We start from the raw sequence: 18,116 nt of genomic DNA, 5'->3' as shown, positions 1-18,116 counted from the left end.
AGGGTCTGTGCATTTGACTAAGATGAAATTTCAAAATTTCAGGGTATCAGTTTTTCATACTCTTCAATTACCTTGTATTCCTCTTACAGATGAGACTATGGGAAAAAAACAGAATTGCATAACTATTGGAAAATAGATCATTCTGCTGTTATTCAAAATGAACTTCTCTTTTAAATCCATATTGTTGTTTATTCTGAGTCTACTAGAGGCCCAAAGTGTACCTCCAAATGGTGTGAACACCTAACTGCTGGTGTCTTATATACATGCATATCAGTGGTCATAAGGGATGGAAATTTGAGGAATGGCATGTAAATGCCTTGGAGCAAATTTCTAACCACTATTTTACATCCATCACTATACTCTGCTTACCCACCTATTCAACTGAATGTTTAATGAGAGAAAAACTTCTGCATGCTAAAGAGCATCATATTAGAAGGCCAAACAATGTTCCTTTACAATCTCTCCTTCCACGTGTCTTTTGCTGTTACAGTTCATCCAGACAGGAATCCTCTGACACGTCTGTGCCTAGGCTGGGCCAACTCAACGACTAGGTTGGTTTGGTTTGTAACCTACCGCAGGTTCAGAACACATTCCACTGAACAAGGCAGAGGCAGTTTCTGATCTAGCCCCAGAGGTTAGGTGGTGTCACTTCCTTAAAGTGCATTGGTTACCAGTGTATCACTAAGGCCAGCTCCAGATTCAAGGGGAAGGGAATTAGATCCCCAAACCACCAAGTAGATTTGGCTCTTTCCCTCCATCATTGCACTAATCTAATCAAATCCTGTTGAGTATCCCTTTGACATATTTCTTGGTTTTCCAATCTTCGTTCCCCTGCCAGCACTCTACTTTGGGCCCTGTTCCCTTTTACTTGAACTTTTTCCAGTGCCCTGTCTCTGGACACTTGGACCTCCACTCTCTCCCTTCACAATAACTTCCCCAAATTCTATGACTACTGCCTTTCTCAAATATTCTAACCACCCCCCCAGTTCTACAGAAAAGATGCTAAACTCAACCTGACATTCAAAGCTATCCACCATTTGACCCCAAGCCCCTCCTTTCTACCTTTTCTTCTACATTCCTCCCCTGCCCTTTAGCCTCAGACTTCATGCCCACCACTCATTATTTTTCTGAACATTTCCTAAATCTCCCATCCGGCCTTTAGTCAGGCTGCTGCAACCCCTGCTTGGAATCTCTTATGCTTCTGTCCATTCTTCCATAACCAGTTGAGACTTCCAAGAACTTTCCTTGGAATCCATCTCTACCCCTTCAGCACATTTTATCTTTAGTATTGCTTTCACCTCAGTCTGTATTCACATAATCATTTAATGTATACTACACTTACTACAAAATATTTAAGGTGGCTCATCCCTTAATTCATAACGCCTGCCTGCTACCTTGTGAGTGACTTGTTAACCCATCCAACACTATTTTGCAACATATTGCAGGCTTAGTATCACTTGGCTTTCTATATAAATTACTCCTAGTCTTTGAAAACAGAACTTTCCTGTATGCATCTCTCAAAACCCATTTAGAAATATTTCTCAGGGATGTATTCTATTATTCTTGCCACAAGTACTATGTATTTGAAATCCCACACTTAAAAAAAGTGATCCTTCTTCCTAAAGAAACACACATGTACTGTAAAATTCCAATCTCATAATTAACCTAAATTAGCACATTTAAATAGAGCTTGGACATTTACAAATAGCTGACTAAATTTAGGATTGTTGCCTGAAACCAAGTCATATGCTGTACATGCAAAACCTCACAGACCTGTTTCTATAGGTCGTTTCATACCAGATACACATTAGCTTACCAGCAGAGTAAACTGCCCCTCAACCTTCCAGTCAATGTACTTGGTTTTGATTCTAGAAGTTAAACTCATTCATCAGTAATCAGTATTATAAAGAATGTGTCACCTATTAATTCAGTTCATACTTCAAAACACGCTTGAACAGACGTTGGCACAGTTCAATCCGCCATGGTTTCAATGAGCTGACACAAATAGAGTCATTTAGGAAAGTCATTTAGGCTTTGCTAGTTGTTTAGAGTTGCAAAATCGACTCTTCCGTCATGGCTGCGTTTGCTTATGAAATGATTAGGGAGGTATTGAATTCAAGTTTATAAATAAATTTGCACCTGTTGGATGACTCTATTTAACAGCAAGGGAATAATACCTCTGTAGATAAAATGCAGGTCGGATCAAAGTTGCTTCCCTTTTCTGATTTGCTGAGGCAGCCTGAGGCTTTCAGAATGTCCCATGCCTGCTGTTCAACATCTTTCTAAGAAGTTTAATATGCAAAATTTCAACCTCACTTATCATTTTCTTGTAGTTAAAGTTGCATTTTATTTAAAAATTTCAGTAGAGAGTCTCAAAGAATGTTTTAAGTTATATCAATACAAATTAACTTCTGCTGGAAGTAGTTTTTATTCCTTATTATGAACTTGATCTTCTTTGTTATTTAACATGAGTGTAGTATTTAAAAAGAAAGTGAATATTTCTAAGAAACAAAGAATAAGGGCCTACTTTTCATCTTTACCTCCCACTCCTTTGTAGAAATGTGAAGGAAATACGTATCTTCCTTGTAATGGCAAGACGGTCTTCTCAGAGGCCGCCCCAGCGTGTGGAGCAGACACAAGCCCACCATGCTGTGTCAGAACTCTTGACTCACAGAATCTGGGAACATAGTAAAATGGTTGCTGTTTTATGTCATTAAACTTGAGGTGGGTTCTTCAAACACGTTGAATAACTGGAACAGGTTAGATGCCATTAACAAAAGAGGAGAGCAGTTTTGATGATCTTGACGTGCCTGCAAGCCAGTTTTTAGAGATGCCGGTCTAAGGTTCAGGAGGAAAGTCCAGTCTAGAAACGAATAGTTACCAATTATTTGTGTAAAGGCGATAATTGAAAATGTTAAAGAAGGGGAGTCATCCAAGGAAGTGCATACAGTGTATGTAATAAGAAAGGAAAGTCAGAGACTGATCTGGGGACAGAGAAATGAGCTTGGGAAGAGGAGTCAGGGAAGGATGGCGAGAAGCGGCTCCTGAGGCAAATGGAACAGGGAAGAAGGAAATCAAAAGGGACATGTTGGATATGATTGTAATAAGATTTAAAATATTGTATAGGAACTGTGTTTCTACATATGAGAAGACATTAAAATAATACATGTTCTATGTAAATATGTTTGATAAATCACATATTAAGTTTAGATTTTTAAAAATGATCTTAGTCCCTAAATTACCAAGATCTTCTGAGGTACTAAAATTTAGGTGATAAAATAATTTCTATTAAGGTATCTGATAGTGTTTCCAGTTTCCCAAATTGTATTCAAATATGAAATTCTTTAAAGTACCAGTAGGTGGAGCACATTTGTTGAAGTGAATCTAATCCTGGGTTTTGGAGAGTTTATTTTGGGGTGAGAGGAGAAGGAAGACAAAGTAAAGGGAAGTGAACAAGGAGAAAGAGAGAAGGAGAGAGGAAGAGGAAGAAGGTGAGAGAGGGAGAACAGGACCGAAAAGGAGAGGGAGACAGTAGAGAAGATAAATATAAGAATTGTGAGATCTCTCCATTCAACCATGCAACTGTTGGAGAGATGATCTTAAACAAGTTGTGTTATATATTTAATCACACAGGGTTAGTTTGACCACGATGCTTGAATCTTGTCAAATGGCTCCATTATGTTTCATTTTTCTTTTTATTACAGAGAGATTCTGGAGTTGGCAGTGTCTATAATCCCAACAATGTTGAATTTCTAGGGAGCTCCTGAGCTGTCATTTGCCTGGAACCATGTGAAATGTGTGCATTTTTCTTAGAGTCCATAATGTTAATTTGATCCTCAAAAGGATACATGATCCTGAAATGACTGAGGATGGTTCATCTAAATCAGAAGAGTGCCTATACCCCAGGGGATGTGCATCATAATTCAGTGAAGAGAGGTAAGAAAACATGCTTTTTATCCCTTCAAAAGTTCTATTTTTGTGTGTGATTTAATGATTTGCCCATAATAAGTTAGTACATTAATGCATATATTTAATTTACAAATAAGCAAGAAGATTTTAGGGGTATAAAATTAGTGGCACAGAATCAAAAAATTTCAAAATTCACTTATCTATATAAATGGTGTACATTTTTACGCTTTTAAGCACTAAACGTGAAAGTGGAGAAATCAACAGAACATATTGAAAATCAAAGAAAGAAAACAATAACAATGCATCTTGACTTCTGGCTGGAGTTACAGGGGAGGAAATGTAAATATGCTAATTGCTTATTCATTTTTAGAAGGAACTAATGGATACTGTCTAAAGAAATGGAGAGGCGCCTGGGTGGGGCAGTCAGTTAAGCGGCTGACTCTGAATTTCAGCTCAGGTCAGGATTTCATGGTCCTTGGGTTGGTGAGTTCGAGCCCCCACAGGGGGTCTGTGCTGGCAGTGCAGATTCTCTCTCTCTCTTCACTCTCTCTCTCTCTCAGAATAAATAAAGAAATAAAAATAAAGAAATGGAGAGCTAAGATGTTCCATAAGAATGTGATAATGGAGGTATTCACTAGAATAGAAATATAAATACCACAATTATCCACAAAACTCACAAACTTGGAGTGAAAAAAAACCTGTAGAGTAAGACATACAGTATGATTTCATTTGTATAAAACTCAAAAGATACAAAGCTAGATCATAGACTTTTTTCTTATTATTGAAGTTTAGTTGACATACAGTGTTTGTTTCAAGTGTACAATATAGCGATTCGATTGAACAGTTTTATACATTACTCATTGTTCACTGCAGTATGTGTAGTCACCATCTGCCACCATATAACATTATTACAATACTATGGACTATATTCCCCAGGCTATAATTTTCACATAGACTGTTTTTAGATGATAAAACTAATGAAAAACCGGTGATAAACACAAATTCAGGTGAAAGATTGAGTCAGGGTTTATGGAGGGCTTCCAAGTTCTCAAGTGGCCATTTCAATATTTCAGCATATCAATAGGAAATTTCTTAGCATCCTACTCATATTTCTAAACGTTAATATATATTAAATATTTACTTGTAAATCTTTTAAGCTAGGAGACAGGAAACTTTTTTTTTACTCTGGTATCAACATACACCTCTGTGGGTTTTATTGTTGACATCTTGATATGTGTTGCTTTAAAAACCAAATAACATTTAAATGAATCCCTATACTTTGTAGAAATTTTATAAAATAAGCAAAAATATCAAGGAGGGAACGACCATCACATTTTATATAGCATTACTCAGAAATAATCATAACCACTCAATATTCTGGTGTGTTTCTTGGTAGCTATCCCATGCACATTTGAATATAGTTAAATCATACTGTGTATATCATTTTGTATCCTGAATTTTCCCTTTGACTTTATGTCTTAAGTATTTCTCCCTGTTATTTTAGACTTTCAAAGATAGGGGATAGTCTGGAATGAAAATGGGTTTCTTGAAAGTGAGTTACTTGCAGGGGGCTCAAAGCCAATGCTCACCTTCTTTCCCCAAGAGAATTTGGCTTCCAGCTCAGCAGAAGATTCAAGGACTGTTTTATAGAAAACTACTTCCTAGTACAGTTCTAAAAAAAACTAATACTTTACCACTGGGAACATTGGCATTTTCATCACAAAATGATTATCTCTACTCTTTGTGCCCCCCACCTCGCCCCTGCAACCCTCTACTCCCAGAGCTTCCAATCCAGTTTTTAGTGCCTCTTGAAAGGAATGGGTCATCAGATATTTGGGGAGAAATCTCCAAATACGAGAAAGAGAGAGAGAGAGAGAGAGAAATAAGCAGAGACAACAAACAGACCGGTAGCACTAATACCCTCAGATAGATAAGAGCTTAAATTTATGATTTAGAAATGTAGAGGCAAACAGAAGATAGACATAAAAGATTTAAAAGTGGTTGCTTTGGGGGGGCATCTGGGTGGCTCAGTCGGTTAAGCATCCAACTTTGGCTTGGGTCATGATCTCACGGTTCATGGGTTGGAGCCCTGTGTCGGGCTCTATGCTGACAGCTCAGAGCCTGGAGCCTACTTCAGTGTCTGTGTCTACCCCCCCCACCCCACCGTCCCCCTCATGCTTTGTCTCTCAAGATTGAATAAACATTAAAACAATTTTTTTAAATAAAAAAATAAAAATAAAAGTGGTTGCTTTTGAGAGCAAGATCAGGGGTGGATAGAAATGGAATAGAAAATGGCTGTTTTTCATTATAGGTCTTTATTTATATTTAATATTTTTAATTGCAGACATTTGTTTATTAGTTTAATACAAGTATTAAAAAGTAAAAGCCGTGGATTTTTTTAAGGTCTCAAAACAACATTTTATTTATGTAGATTTTTCCATCATGTACGTTTTTCTTATCAGAAAGAACTTTCCATTGTGATACATTAATTTTTTTGCCATTACTTTATCAGTGTTTCAAAAGACCTCTTCCTGTTTTTAACCTCACTGTTAAGATTAATTAAATGCATGTTATGTTCTAACTAGCTCTAACTTTAAGAGATCAGATATGGTTAGAAAAAAATTATTTAACAGGTTCTAATAATTCTTCGAGATTCAGAGAACTTTCTTTGCGGCACTCAAGTATCTTTTCTATATATACTAATACATTTTAAGTAAAATTATTGTTCATAAAATTCAAATGGTATAGTCACAGATTTCATACACATCAAGGTATATGTGGTATTTCAGAGGGTGAGTGCTGGACAATGCCCCAGATATGTGAACTCTTTAAAGTTTTTGCTTGAGAGCTTAGAAGTTACATTGAAATCAATGACCATCTAACAACTTGACCATAGCTTCTGGGTTATGTTTTCTTAATGCAGTAGCCTTCTGGCTTAACCACAAAGACATGTCATGGGTTGTAGAGGAACTTGAGCATATTTGTGTTTGTAAAGAAAGAAACCTAAAAAACCTCACGTACTCAGTTTTTATAGCTTTAATTTATGTTTTCTTCAGATTATATTTTAATGATCCTTGAGGGGCCTGCTACCAATGTCTAAAAAACATCAGCATGGTTTCCTTGGCCATCACTAGAATGGGGATATGAAAGGAAAGTTACCCAATTAAAGACCAAAAACCCACAAGCCCTCATGCTCCCCCTTGATTCCCACCAAATTAGAGGAAGCTGTATGGAGGGAATGAGCCAACCCAGGTCTTAGAGAAAATATCTGGCCTCTTCTCTGGACTGTTACACAATCTGTGTGCAGCCACCATAAACATCAGCACTTTATGATCGGATTGGTATGAGATACAATGCAAGTGAGCAAAGAGATGAGATTGAAGGCTACTTTCTGTTTAGGAAGAATGAGTTACAATCTGAAGAATGCTTCTTTCTGAAACCTTTGGGCTTCCCTGCAATGTTTTTCCAGGGTTGGGTTTGCACCCTGGCCAAGTTCTTATGTGGGTAGGTGGAGTGGAGTCCTCACTCTTATTTTTATTACACTTTTGTCGTGGGACATTCTCTCACTGTTGCTTGTTCTTCAGAATTTTTCAGTGCCCTGCTATAATCTTACATAAAGTCGTGAATGCCTCAGACTCCTCTTATTGGCATAGCATGAAATTGTACCTGAATTATTATTAGTTAAGAAAAATATTTTAGAGTTAGAAGTATACACATTTGAAAAACATATGTACAGAGAATATAGCACAATGTTTTCATTAGTCATATGTCTTTTCCTTGAACCTTTTAATTTTCTCCCACCATAAAATATTTTTAATTCCATAAATCTCATAAAACTTTAGGCAGATAAACTAACAAAAACTCATTTTCCCCCTTTTGTAAAGTGTCCTTTATTTTTTTTAATGTAGAGGTTTTTGGTTCTTTATCACATCTCTGTGGCTTGATGTTTTGTCCTCTGGATTAATTTCAGTACTTTCTTTTTTGGGAGCACCTGGGTGACTCAGTCAGTTAATCATCCAACTCCTGATTTTGGGTCAGGTCATGATGTCACGGTTTGTGAGTTCGAGCCTCGTGTTGGGCTCTGCTGCTGACAGAGCGGAGTCTGTTTGGGATTCTCTCTCTCTATTTTTCTCTCTCTCTGCCCCTCTCTCTTTCCCTCTCTCTCCCCCTCTCTCAAAAATAAATAAGCCTAAAAAAATATTTTCTGTTACTAACATATTTTCCCTTGCATGCACACTTGGACTTCATTGGATATCTTTTTAAATTCTGGGAATTTGTCAGTTATATCTCCTCATCATTTTTTCCTTCAATTTGAATAGTTTATATGTTCTTTCCTTATATGTAGAAATCTAAATCTAGCCATATAAAATTGCTTCAAATGATAAGAATCTATTTATTTATTTATACTTCTAACTTATCCTAAAAAGAATTAAGGTGATTTATAATAACACATAAGATATGATGGAATCAATTCAATTAAAAGTAAGAAAGGTTAACAAAGAGAAACTGATGTTGAGAAATTAAGAAGCCAAGAGTATAGCCATACCCATATGCTTGCCAAACAGAGCCACAGTTGGGCTTCTTGGTGCTGTATCCCTGGTTTTTGTTCACCAGCTGCAATTTTCACCAGCCTGAAGATGACAACTCGTATTAATCAGGGTTCTCCAGAGTAATCAAACTAGTAGGATATCTATGGGTATGGGTAAACACACACACACACACACACACACACACACATACATAGATGTATGTATGTATTAAAGAGATCTATTTTAAGCAATCACATTATGCAATTATGGAGGCTGGCAAGTCCAAAATCTGTAGTTCACATCTTAAGGCCTACAGACTGGAGACCTAAGAAAGGACAGATTGTCTCAGTTCAAGTCCAAATGAAGGCCAAGTATTGCAGAATTTCTTCTTGCTCAGGGTTAGCTGGTTGGGTCTTTTGTTCTTTTCAGGCCTTCAGAGCGATGAGGTTTTGGAGTGGTGGGGGTCTGGAGCCAACGGCCAAGAAAGAATTCTTGAGACATCTTTGGTGCAAATAGGTGATTTTATTAAGGCACAGGCACAGGACCCGTGGGCAGAAAAAGCTGCACTGGGATTGTGAGGAGTGACTGATTGTATACTATGGAGTTGGGGGAGGTAAAGATAAAGGAAGGCCCCCAGAAGGACTTTCAGATGCTAAAGAGGACTCCTAAAATGTCAGGGGCTTTGCTATTGCCAAGCTAAGGTTGTTTTCCCTCTTGTAAGACATTAACGATATGATAGCAGGGGGTTCCTGGAGAAATGTTATACTGTGTATTTGCCTCAATGGGCTGCACTGTTATATTATAAATTATTGTTAAATTATAAAGAAAGTTAATTTTACCTGTCATTTCCTTCTTGCCTTTGTTCCCCACATCACTCTTGGGGTGGAGGGGGAGGTGATATTAGGGGCTCCAGGAAACTGAGTCTATAGGCTTCTGGAGATTAGGCTATTGATAAGATTGTCTTTTTCTTGTAATTTACTAAGACATTTGTAAACTGATGGAGACTCCTGTCCTGGATGACTGTGATCTCTATCAGTTAACCATTTGTTTTCTTTCCTTTCCTTTGTTCTTGGGCAGCCAGGGGCGCCTGAGGAATAGCACACATATCCCACCTGGGGTGGGGGGTTGTGCTAGCTTGTGCTTTGCCCTCAGTTTCCCTTATGCTCCATTATCAAGAGGATTGTAGGAGGCCCACCCACATTATGGAGGATAATCTGCTTTGCTCAAAATTTACTGATTTAAATGTTAATCTCACTGAAAACACCCTCACAGAAACATCCAGGATAATTTTTGGCCATCTATGTGAGCACTGTGGCACATCCAAGTCGACACATAAAATTAACCATCATACCACTAACGCCTTCTCCTTGCCCTTATCCTCCACCTGCCTTTCTTTTCCTCAGTACATGCCCCCTTTCCACTTTCCCTAATCCTTAAAGCTTCTCTTAATCTTTATTGTCTTCCATTTTACACTAAAGAGACTCAGAATTCCAAGAGTGCATCAGGCCACAGTTCATATTTCCAGGATTGGGTGAAGCTCCTCACCTTTTTGGTGGCCAAGGACTGTTTATGAATAGGCCCCTGAGGGTACCTTGGGCTTCCAGCCAACCTCTCCTCCAACGTCCCTCCCCTCAACCTCCAGGCTCTTGTAAAAATCCCTCACGTTGTTACAGGCCCGTCTTGAACCACCACTTCTGCTAACGTGCTTCATAGTAGGAAGTAGTTCTGCTAACCTAGGCCATATTTTCTAGGTGCTAATGCAGCAGTTTGGCTTTAACAATTTACTTTAATCCCTAATGAGGATGAGACAATGGGGCAGTTCTGGGAAAAGTTCTCCAGGACCCAGCAGTCCCGTGTGCCCCTGCTGCTGGCAGGGGGTTCTTGTTCCATCACCCCCCCTCCTACTCCCCTGAATAGAGACCCCAGACCACAGTTAGGGGGTTGTGGGAATTAGTTGCTCTCTCTGGCAGGGTTCTGAAGCTTGTGAGGAAAAAATAACCCTTTAGCTTCCTTTCAGAAGGAAAACAAGAACAAAAATGAAATCAGAGTAAGACCAATAAATGGCAACACCAAAAAAATTATAAGCAGAGACTCTGTATTATTCCCCCCCACTTTTCCTTTTTTAACCAGACGCCAGGGAACCCTTAAATGCATACTGATCATTTCTGAAACCTTGCATAATATTCCTGTACTATCCAGCCCCAGACAGACCGGTTACCCCTTAGTGATCTAGGGAAAGTCACACAGACTGTCTTCTCAAGTTACCTCCTCTGTAGACCAGAATGAGTAATGTGCACCTCTCGACATTACTGTGACATAATGTGGGGGAAAGAGCTTAGTAACCTGGTTGTTGTCCAAACATTGGGTACCTAGTAAATCAGTGAAAACCATACCAAACACATTAAAACAAGTCATGCGATAGAAAAGTAGACAAATGAGTAGTTCACACTTGAAGGAGTAGTTGAGATTCGTCTGGAAGAACATACACTTGTTTCCCTTCCAGCTGGAACTGTAAATGCCCACACGTGTTTACCTTACACAGCGATGATGCAGTAAATTGCTTTTCACTTTTTCTGGTCAATGTCAAAAATAATCTTTATTTTTAAAGCTAAGAAATTTGAGTCATCTGAAGGAGAAATTTAGCTGGAAAAGTGGAAAACAATTCAGTAATAAATATTTACACATATATCGAAATATTAAACACATATACAGTAAAACCTTGGTTTCCGGGTAACTTGTTCTGCAAGTATTCTGTAAGACAAGCAAACATTTCTAATAAATTTTAACTTGGCAAAAAATGAGCGATGTCTTGCAGTGAGTAGTACGTGATGCCAAACATCACATGATCACAACTGACCCAATGGTTTTCTCTCTCTCTCTCTCTCTCTCTGTCACTCACTCGCTGCGGGATTGTGGGTGATCATCTTCCACGCTCGATGCTCAGTCCCAATCCATGGTGTTTGGTAGAAATCAGTGATTTTTCAGAATGTTGGAAGGGGCTCACAACTGGCACTAGTGTATTTTTTGTCACTTGAAAGCACCTACGGACAGTCCTTTGCTTTTCCCTACAAGAGTAAGCTTTGGAATGCTTTGATTCATTCTAGGTCAGGCTGCCAGTGAATGGAGACCCTTTCCTCTGCTGCCTTATTGCCAGTTCAATTAAATACAGTATAGGACAAGAGTTTTTCATTACTGTAATGTAGTCAACATCCGTGTGACTCTTTCGTGAAGTGCTTGTTTAAAAGCCTTTTTAAGGGACACCTGGGTGGCTCAGTCGGTTAAGTGTCCAATTTTGGCTCAGGTCTTGATCTCACGGTTTGTGGGTTTGAGCCCCGCGTCAGGCTCTGTGCTGACAGCTAGCTCAGAGCCTGGAGCCTGTTTCAGATTCTGTGTCTTCCTCTCTCTCTGACCCTCCCCTGTTCACGCTGTCTCTCTCTCTCTCTCTCTCTCAAAAATAAATAAAAAACATTTAAAAAATGTAAAAAAAAGAATTATTAAAAAAATACAAGTGCTCTGAATTACAAGCATGTTTTCTGAATGAATTATGCTCACAAACCAAGGTTTTCTTGTATATGTATACACACACACACACACACATATATATACAAATATATACACACATACACATATATGTATTTATTTACTACAGAAGGAAATAACATGTTACCCTCTGTGTGTTTTAGTTCTTTTATTTAGCACTGTTTCCCATCTATTGTTTAACTTTTCAATGCTCTTCTTTGTTTTTTGTTTTTTCCCTTATGGTCAAGTGTACAGCACAGACTCATGACAGCATTCGAAAGTATGCCACATCAAAGGTGGGCAAAAGAATTTGTTTCCTGGACGTGCAGAAACCTCCCCACCCTGACAGTCAGCCCCAGTGCTCTCTCTCTATCCATCTCACCACACATTGACCCCAAGCATAGTTAGTATCTGTAATTCATGTGATTCTCACATACTGCTCAGCAGTATCATTTATGTCTTTGTAAGTTTAGATTTCCATTTAAATGCTCTATTTCTGGGACACCTGGGTGGCTCAGTCAGTTAAGCATCCAACTTCGGCTCAGGTCATAACCTCATTGTTTATGAGTTTAAGCCCAGCGTCGTGCTCTGTGCTGACAGCTTAGAGGCCTGAAGTCTGCTTCAGATTCTGTGTCTCCCTCTCTCTCTGCCCCTTCTCTGCTCACAATCTCTTAAAAAATAAAAAAATAAACATTTAAAAATAATAATAAATGCACTATTTCTCCTCATACTAGCTAACATTAATAGCTAACCTAATTGGTGATTTACTGGGTATCAGGCACTGTTCTAAAATTATATGAGTTAACTTACTCAGTATTATAAGTATTCCTATGAGGGGGGCACCTGGGTGGCTCAGTTGTTTGGGCGTCTGACTTCAGCTCAGGTCATGATCTCACAGTTTGTGGGTTTGAGCCCTGTGTTGGGCTCTGGGCTGACAGCTAGCTCAGAGCCTGGAACCTGCTTCAGATTCTGTGTCTCCCTCTCTCCGTACCTCCCCTGATGACACTCTGTCTTTCTCTGTATCTCAAAAATGAATAAACGTTAAAAAAAAAAAAAAAGAAGAAACAAATATTCCTATGAGACAGGTACTATTATCCCCATTGCATGTATGAGAAAAACTGAGGTGTGGCGGGGTGGGGGTAGTGGGTGTAGTGGGGTGGGGTGCGGTAGGTGTATTTGCCGTACAGGAGGGAGCCAAGTGTAGAGCCACAAGTAGTCTGACTCTGAATCACTGAGGTGGGAAAGCTCCTGAGTCAGAGTGACTTTGCCTTACATACAGTTGGCCACCTTTAGCACTTGACCATGGTTTGCATTCAGTAAGGAACCTGTAAATGTGCAAGGTTGTTGATCTGTGAAAACAAATCCTATTGTTATGCAAAAAATAAAGAAAAAAAAAGGCTAGGGAACTTACACTCTACTAACCTGTTTTTAAGATTTTCTCCTTATCTCTTTTTTTCTCCATTAAGTTAAAATGTTTAGGTTAAACTGACTTGTACTGAATTCAGAAATAAGGAATGTTAATAATATCGAGACTTTTCTGGCACTGATTTTTTCAAAGTTATCAACCTGTGATTTGGAGACAGAACTGGAAACATGGACAGAAACTCCCTATTACATAAAAAACCACTTCCTGTGTCTGTTTATTCATTTATCTGCAGTGTTTGAGCTAAACTCTTCTCCCCTTGTAGGGATAAATTGCAGCTATCTCACTGCAATATCACAGTGTTGAAGAGCATGGATTTGGGAGTCAGATTTTGAGGTTAGGATCTTAGATAATTCTGTATAAATAATACACACCTCATTAGGGTGATAGAAAGGATCGTGTATGTTAATATACGTAATACACTTAAAACAGTGCCAGGCACATAATTAAGTGCTATGTATATATTTACTATTATTACTAAAACCCCTCAATCTTGGGAAATCTAATCACGTCTTCTGTAATCGGCAGACTCAGCTCAGTTCAACCTGAAGGGTAACAGACGTGAAGCCAACATCAGAGCTTAGATATGAAAGGAACCAACGGGGTGCTACTCATATTTGTCTAGAATATACTTAACAGGTGGCAGTTGCGATTCTGCCTGAACACTTCCAGTGATGGGGAGCTTTCTGTCTCAGGAAATGTCCTTCCGTAATTGACACTTCAATTATGAATAAGTTTATACTTTATACTGAACAGAAATTTGCCCTTCTGTAAGTTCTGCTCACTGGTTCAGTGTTAGACCAGCAAAACAGTAGTTTTCTGATTTCTTGAGCAGAAGTACCTTTAAAATGTTTGATTCAGGGGAGACTGGGTGGCTCAGTTGGTTAAGCATCTGACTCTTGATCTCTGCTCAGGTCATGATCTCATGGTTTGGGAGTTTGAGGCCCTCGTCGGTGTCTGTACTGACAGTGCGGAGCCTGCTTGTAATCGTCTCTCCCCTCCACCAGCCACTCTACCCCCTGTGCCTGCTCTCTCTCTCCCAAAATAAATTTAAAAACTTTAAAATGTTTGATTCAAAAAAGTGTTTAATTATTTGTTAAAACTGAAATTCAAAAAAAAGTTATGTAATACCCCTGGGAAGATTGCTGGTCTTTTCCTATTCTCAGCATTTTAAACTGTAAAATAGACACAATTAGTAAATGAATAATCAGCATTCAATAAACATCAACTGCATTGTTATAATTATTATCACTGTGGTTTTGGCATTTTGATACAAGTTATTAGGAAGATTCCTTAAAAATCCGTAACTCTATCTTGCTCATGCTCGCTACAGACGCTTCTCAGCTGCCCTCTCCCTCAACCCAGCAGAACTCTTCTTGATCTTATAATACAAGTTTGTAATACAAGCTTGACCTTGTAATAAACAGCACAGGCTTTCCTGCATCCACATTCCCATCGTGATAATCCATCAAGAGTGATCACTCTTGGAGCTGTGGTCCCTGAGGATCTTCCAGGATAGAGGTTCACATGCCCTGCTTTCCCGGCAGCAGATGCTCTGGGAATCCATGGGAGCGGAGTTTCACTAACACAGAGGTGCTGAGCGGCTTTTCATGGTGGAGTGACCCTGTGTAACTGCTACCCACTGCGAACCTTGCCATTCCTGCATGTTCTCACTGCCATAGGACTCTGTGACCTCAGAATAGGGAGAAATCTACCACAGCAGAGTTTTACTCTGGGATAATTCCTGTCTCATTTTTTGCAGAGTCTGGAGACCTGGAGATTAGGGAGACTTCATAGCACTCAATCCTCAATTCAGAAAACCCTCTTGTGTTTTTCCTGCTTATCTCTTAGCACCTCTGAGCAGGAGCTAGAGTAAGAAGGAAGCCTGTCTGAGCTTGGCTAAAATGATATCCCCCTTTGTTTATCTGTCCTGTAAATATCTGTGAAGCATATGTTTAAGCTAGCTTTTAAAATTATGAATGTACTATATGTGCATAGTAACATTTTTTTCAAACATTACCAGTGCATAAAACAAAGTTACCACTACCACCTCTCCACTGCCCACTAATAAAACGCCTTATGAACTGTTGCAGAAATTGTGTACCCTTATGTATATAATTATGCAGCCATGCATATAGGCCTTTATTTATAAGAATACTCAGAGATTCTTATTATAAAGACATAAATGAGTGCTTCACATTAGGGCATTTTTCCCATAGCAGCACATTTAGGTTGCTCCCGCTTCCTTCTTTTCAAAGGTTCTACGACATTTCATTAAGTTAAGAACTGTATGTAGCCTGCACATGACTAGTGGATGTTGCGATCAGTCTCAAAAGATGGCCTCCAGTGAGTCTCCCCCACTGGTATTCATGCCCTTGGTGTATTCCCATCCCTCACTGGATTGAGCTAACTTGTGTAACAAGAAGATATTATGGATATGGTGATGGATTACTTCCAGGAGTAGATCATAAAATGTATTGGGACTTCGGCCTTGCTCTCTCAAGGGTCACTCAGTCTGGTGGAAGCCAGTTACCGTGTCATGGGGACGCTCCATCAATCCGACTGAGAGGTCTTTGGGATGAGGAACTGAGACTTCCTTCAACTTGTCAGCCATATGAGTGAGTCACACTGGAACTGGATTTTCCTGCCCCAGTCAGACCTTCAGGTGCCTCCGCTCACACCTTGACTACAGTCTCCTGAAAAATACCTGCCCAGCTAAGTGGCTTTCCAACTCCTGAGACACAGAAATTGTATAAGATAATAATGTTTAATATGACTTCAAGCTTTTTCAGTCTTGGGGTAATTTCTTATGTAGTAATAGGTAACTACTACAAACACAGTATTGTTACAATCATCCATGTCTCCTCATTTTTATGAGACTCTGAAAGTCTATAAAACAAATTCCTGATGTAAAATTACTGAGTTAGAAAGACTGTGAATTGTAAATTTTACTTAATAATGTTAAGCTTAATTTAACAAAGTCGCACACTGAATGAATGGACTCTCCCACATCCACCCTCAACATCACAGCCCACACTAGATTTTTACCACTTTATAGATTTAAAAAAATATATATGTATATATATATCATTTCCTAGTTATGCATGAGGTTGAGCATGTTTTTCATATATTTATTAGCCATTTATATTTGTTTCTGTAAACTGTCAATTGCTGTCTTTCATCTTTATATTAAATTGCTCAGCTTTCCCCCATTAATTTGTTAGAGCTCCTTGTATAAGAAAATGAGCCCTTTTTTATATGTATATTTATTTTTCCCTATTTTGACATTTTAGTTTTCATATTACTTATAGAATTTTTTCAGAGTAGAAGATTTTTACTTTTTTTAAGTGTATCTTTTAAAAAATATTTTGGATTGTATAAAAACCTTTCTCTACCACCTCTAAGATTATTGAAAGAAAAATCTTCATGCTATCTTCTGGTTCGTGTCTTGTATGATTTGTTTCCAAGAGCAGTGGTGACTGGAAAATTGGGTCTCAAAAAACAACCAAAGGCCTGATCTGTAGTATTTGCCAATTACCGAAGTGTAAACACTCCCATCCCGCCCAATTATCAGCTATCAGTGTGAACGGAACACAGAGTTGGCTAGGAAGAGATGTGCACGATGGGCTCCTGCCAGCGTATGCCAGGTCTAGCACATCCCTGCACCAGAAATGTATTTTGACATAAGGGATGAGAGAGATCCAGGTTCTTTTTTTGTTGTTTTCCATATGGCTTTTTTCCCCCAGAAATGGTAAAGTCATCTTTTTTACACTGAAGTGCTCAACTTTATCATATTCATGTCTCATATATATTTGGGTCTATTTCTGTACCCTGTTCTTGTTCATTGTCTATCAATTCCAACACACAGTTTAATTACTAGGGCTTTATAATATCTTCTAATAACTGGCAAGGCTAGTCCTCTTCAGTGGTCTTCTCTGCAGGAGTTTACCCTGGCTCTGTTCATATATTACTCTTGCAGATATGAGATTTATTTTAAAAGGTTTATAGCTTCACATTTGTAAGAGTTAAGCCCATAAATGCATGCCACTAAAAGTACACCATGATAATGCTTACATGATTGTGTTCCTGGCAAGACCCAGGAATGCCTTTTGGTGAATGTTTTTCTCATACATCAGCACCCAGATAGAAGCAATTGAGCACAAAAGTTGGTCATATTTTGATATTTTTATACAGATGGCGTTAATGCCAACTGTACATTTTAGATATGTGTCAGACTTTTGTATTTATACTAAAGAATGCAAGAAATTAGTGCCCTTCGAAAGTTCTGATTCAGCTTAATGGAAATAGTCCGAGACTGCAAGGCGAGTTCTTTTAAAGGGCCACTGGCAGGGGCACCTGGGTGGCTCACTTGGTTAAGCATTGCCTTCAGCTCAGGTCATGATCTCATGGTGGGGCCCTGCATCAGCTGTTTGATGCAGCCCCGAACCTGGAGTCTGCTTTGGATTCGGTGTGTCCTGCTCTATCTGCCCCTCCCTTGCTCATGCTCATGCTCAAAGAACCATTTGCAGATATCGGATTTTTTTTAATGCCATACAATAAATAAAAATTTAAAAAGAATAGATCGGATCCTCCCAGCAGACGTTGATCCTGAAGTGCATGTAAAAATATAACTTTCATTAAAATAGTTAAACTTCCATTCTAAGAAACTTCTTTCAATCACATTTTTAGTTAATATTTTATGTATATAAATGTAAGATTTTGTTTCAACATAGGTT

This window comes from Hyaena hyaena, unplaced genomic scaffold (genome assembly GCF_003009895.1).
Source record: "Hyaena hyaena isolate Hyena2069 unplaced genomic scaffold, ASM300989v1 scaffold_969, whole genome shotgun sequence".
In the NCBI taxonomy this organism is placed as follows: Eukaryota; Metazoa; Chordata; class Mammalia; order Carnivora; family Hyaenidae; genus Hyaena; species Hyaena hyaena.
This window is presented reverse-complemented; position numbering follows the sequence as displayed.